Consider the following 4,712-nt stretch of genomic DNA (forward strand, 5'->3'; position numbering starts at 1 on the left):
CTCGCGGAGGGGGCGTGCGCGGCCTTGGGCGCCGGGTCTACCGAGCCCTGCGAGGGGCAGGGGTCGGGGGTGGGGCTGGTCGGGCGCGCGCCCGGAGGGGGCAGTGCCCCGAGGACGTGTCGGGTATGCGCGCGCCCGCCCACACTGCCCTGTCTGCCCAGGGCAGCCATCCCGGGCATATATATGGCTTTGGGGGGGCTGTTGCAATCCTCCCACAGCCTGACACACAGTGCACCACCAAAGATCGGGGTTCCAGAACCCGCTGATCCGCAGGCACAGTCTCCACTTCTGTCGGTGGAAAGTGTCCTGAGATTCACAACAGGCACCTGTCCACCTTCCTCCCACCCCAGACCACTTCCTTCTGTTCTGTCAGTCTCCTTTTTCTCCACTGTCCTGGGACAGAGAACACCATTGTCACCACTGCACTTTTCCTTCATTTCATCATCCAGCACCGCATACCCCGTTGCCCTTCCCTCCCTATGCAGCCAGAAAGCACCATGGGAACGGACCATGATGAATGATGCATTCTCTTGCTTGTCCTGTGACAAGCAACTCTGGTCAGAAAGTCAACAGTCACGGCAAAAGAAAAAAAGTCTTGCTTTCTCGGATGACTTCACCTTAGCAGTTAAGAGCTAAGGGAGCAGCATCCTTGGCATCATGGTCAGCCCAGCATCCTTGGAGCTCTTAGTTGGGACTTTGACTTGGGGAACATAGGGCTACAGGCCAAGAAGCAGTTGCTAGTCAGCAGAATGAGGGAGCTCTCTGTCCACCAGTTAAACAGGTACAATGTGTATGCATGTGTTGTGTTTGCTAGGGCTGCCATTACAACAGAAATTTATTTTCTTACAGTTCTGGGGACATCCAAGGTCAAGGATTGGTTTCTTCTGAGTTCTCTCTCCTTTCTTTGTAGATGACCATCTTCTCCCTGTGTCTTCACATGGTCTTCCCTCTGTACATGTCTGTGTCCAAATTTCCTCTTCTTATAAGGACACCAGTCATCATGGATTAGGTCCTACCTTACGAGCTTTGTTTTAACTTAACTACCTCTTTAAAGACCATCTCCCAATAGAGTCACATTCTGAGGTACTGGGGCTGAGGGTTTCAACATATGGATTTTGAGGCAAACACAATTCAGCCCGTATGAATGGGCTGTGTAGTGAGATATTCATTTGAGCACCCACAGTGTGCAGCCATAGAGCCACATAACTTTTGTAAGTAATGATAAAAAACATTAGGGGCACACCATGGCCAAGCATTGTATATGGGCTTCACATGTCATTTAATCTTCATAGCCACCTATAAGGCAGATATTATCAAGGAAGGGATTTATACTGATGAGGACACTGAAGCTCAGGGAAGGGAAGGAAGTCAGGCTCTGCATTATATAACATGGCAGTGAAGCATGGAAAAATTGGCATTCTCAATCCTGCATTCTAACCCAGCTGGTTCCATCTCTGCCTGACTATGAATTGGGACTTTTAATCATGACTAGATTCTAGTCTACTGATACCTTACTCCGAGTCCTTCCCACAGCACCATGCCACTTCTCTGTTAAACCAGGTATTAACTGGAAACAATAAGAGGGGACCGAAAGTTTGAAAGGGGGGAAGTATTCACTAAATGAGCAAACCCGTTTATAGCTAAGAGGATAAGACAAACCAACCAGAGATCAAGTTCTGAGTTAAACACCTTGTAGCCACCTCCCGTCTTCTCCACTCCGGGCTAATTCTTCTAACAATTTAAACAGTGCTGGTAGCTTCCAGCCTAGTTTGAGGCCTGACTTTCCCACTCTCACTTCCTAACAGAGTTTCCCCATATTCTATTTGGTACCCTAAGCAGAGACCATAGCTTGTTTCCTGTACTGAAAATAGTCTCGGAAACCTGAGTCTAAAATGTATTTACTCCATAGTTTCAGTTACACTGCAATGACTCAGTCCCTGTCTCCCACCCTTGTCATTCCTGACCACTCTGATCATCTACATTCTCATTTGAAAACTCACTCCCACTCAGGAACCCACTGTCCTCTCCCCGAAGACCCTTTTGACTGAGTCCTCCCAAACCAAAGCTCTATTGTCAATAAACTCCCCTAAACCTCAGCCTGTTCAGCATGCCTCCCTCCCTCTACTTCCGGCTGTGGCTGAAAGGAAGCTGTGTGCCAGAATACCACTTCCCCTCAGCTCTCTCTGATGGTGGCTGCTCACTGTCCGACACCTCACACATCCACAGGGCAGGGTGGGGGTGGGTAGAGAATTAGCAATATATTTGCCCCCACTGCACCAAACCTTGAGTTCTCGGTCTCATATTAAAACCACTTGCCATCTGGCCAAACCACCACAGGGCTTCTCTTGGTGGTGTAATTAACTTAGCTCCTGATCTTACGTCTCAGCCCAGGCCTGGCTCCCATGATGTTATAAATCCTTGACAACAGGGCTATGCCTTGTTCAGGTAGTCAGGTTTGTGTCTCTATTGCCTACCATATTAGCTAACACCAAATGCCAATCAGGGAAACTTATGAATAAGTAAATGAATGAATGAGCAACTTGTACAAACAGTGGGAGCTACAAATGGCCCAGTGGAGGTGAAATGATCCAGGCTAGGTGAACTTCCAGCTTCTCCAGAGCACAGACCTTCGAATCAGGTGGTCCAGGGTTCAAATCCCAGTTCCACAACACACTAGTTCTAAGTACTTGGGACAAGTCACTTCACCTACTGCTCAAGGATGTCATGAGGAGGAAGTTAAACCATATATGTGCATGTTCCTTTGTCTCTGGCACAGAGTAAGTGTCCAATAGTTACTAATTCTCTTCTCTTCCCTCCTTTGCACAGCTAAAAGATGCTCCCCTGCTGCCGTCATGCTGTCCCCTCAGGGGACAGTGAGCTCAAGATTTCAGCTCAGTACAAGAGATGGGAACAGAGCTGTCAGGGACTGAGTGTGTTCACACATCCTGTTCCTTCCTGAGCCACCTGGGGACAGGGACTTGGCTCCTCTTTTGGGGGGTGAGAGCCAGAAGGTGCTCCATCAAGGTTTATGAATGGAACTGAATTTTTCAAATGTGTCAATGCTCCCCTGAGACCACAGGGAGCCAGAGAGAGCCTTGCTAGTGGACACCGTGCCAGAAGGCAGGGCTCCAGCCACCCACACTGCTTGTGACACTATAATGCTTGTCTGGGTTGCTGGTCTCTGTCGGTGTTTGACTCCTCAGCCTCTCCCCATGCTAACTTTCCACAAGTCTGGAGCTTAGACATCGAGAAGGAGCTTCTTTGCAGTTGATCAATTGGGCCAGGGGCTTTCACTCCGCTTTAGCTGAGGAACCCTTTATTGAAACAAGAATCTTAAGTGGGAGCTGAAGTGGAACCACTCTGGCTGAGGAGGACAGGGACTTGCACTGAAGACTACTGAACTCGATCACCTGGCGTCCAAATAGAATTACTGCCCGCCTGCTCCTACTCCATCGGCAGCCTTGCTATTTCTGCATTTTTTTTTATTGAGAAATGATTCACATACCATAAAATCCACCCTTTTAAAGTATCAAGTTCAATGGTTTTTAGTGTATTCACAAGGTTGTACAATAATCACTACTATCTAATTCCAGAACCTTTTCATCTCTCCAAATAGAAGCCCTGTGCCCGTTAGTAGTCATTCTCCATTCCTTCTTCCCCTACAGCCCCTGGTAACTAATTTATTTTCTGTCTCTGGATTTGCCTATTCTAGACATCTCATATAAACGGAATCATACAAGATATGGTCTTTTGTCTCTAGTTTCTTTCACTTAGCATAATGTTTTCAAGGTTCATCCATGTTGCAGCATGTAGCAGTATTTCATTCCTTTTTATGGCTGAATAATATTCTATTGTATGTATATGTGCTCGTATACCATATTTTGTTTATCCATTCATCAGATGATGGACATTTGGTTGTTACCACTTTGAGGCTATAATACGGCTGCTTTGAACATTCATGTTCAAGTTTTCGATTCTTTTTGGGTTTATACCTAGGAGATTTTCAGTGTTATATAACTTCGTTTAATTTTTTGAGAAATTGTTTTCTACAGTGGCTGCACTATTTTATAGTCCCATCAGCGATGTATGAGGGTTCTAATTTCTGCATATGCTTGCCAACACTTGTTATTTTCAGATTAAAAAATATATATAGCTATCCTCATGGGTATGAGGGGTATCTTATTATGAATTTTGTTTGCATTTCCTTAAGGAGTAATGATATTGAGCATATATTTATGTGCCTCTTGGTCATTTGTATATCTTTGGAGAAATGTTGATTCAAATCCTCTGTCCTTTTTAAAATTGGATAATTTATCTTTTTTATTATTGAGTTGTAGGAGTCCTTTACACATTGTAGATATTAAGTCCCTTATGAAATATATGATTTACAAAATTTTCACCCATTGTGGAATGTCATTTCACTTTCTTTATGGTGTCCTTTGAAGCACAAAAAATTTTCTTTTAGGAGTCCAATTTTTCTTTGATTGCTGGTGCTTTTTTGTTATCATGTTTAAGAAACCTAATCCAAGGTCATAAAGATTTATTCCTATGTTGTCTTTTAAGAGTTTTATAGTTTTGGCTCTTACATTTAGGTTTCTGATCTGTTTTGAGTTAACTTTTGTATATGATATGAGGTAGAGGTTCCAATTCATTCTTTTGCATATGGATACCCAGTTGTCCATGCACCATTTGTTGAAGACTATTCCCTCCCG

General features: G+C 44.8%; 1 protein-coding gene across 1 annotated transcript in view; it reads right to left on the minus strand.

The window, feature by feature from the left end:
* The window catches only part of LOC109391282 (protein argonaute-4), a 63,077-nt gene that overhangs the window by 36,937 nt on the left and 21,428 nt on the right, over positions 1-4,712 (minus strand). The gene's annotated exons all lie outside the window — the stretch shown is intronic.

This window comes from Hipposideros armiger, unplaced genomic scaffold (genome assembly GCF_001890085.2).
Source record: "Hipposideros armiger isolate ML-2016 unplaced genomic scaffold, ASM189008v1 scaffold_10, whole genome shotgun sequence".
Lineage (NCBI taxonomy): Eukaryota > Metazoa > Chordata > Mammalia > Chiroptera > Hipposideridae > Hipposideros > Hipposideros armiger.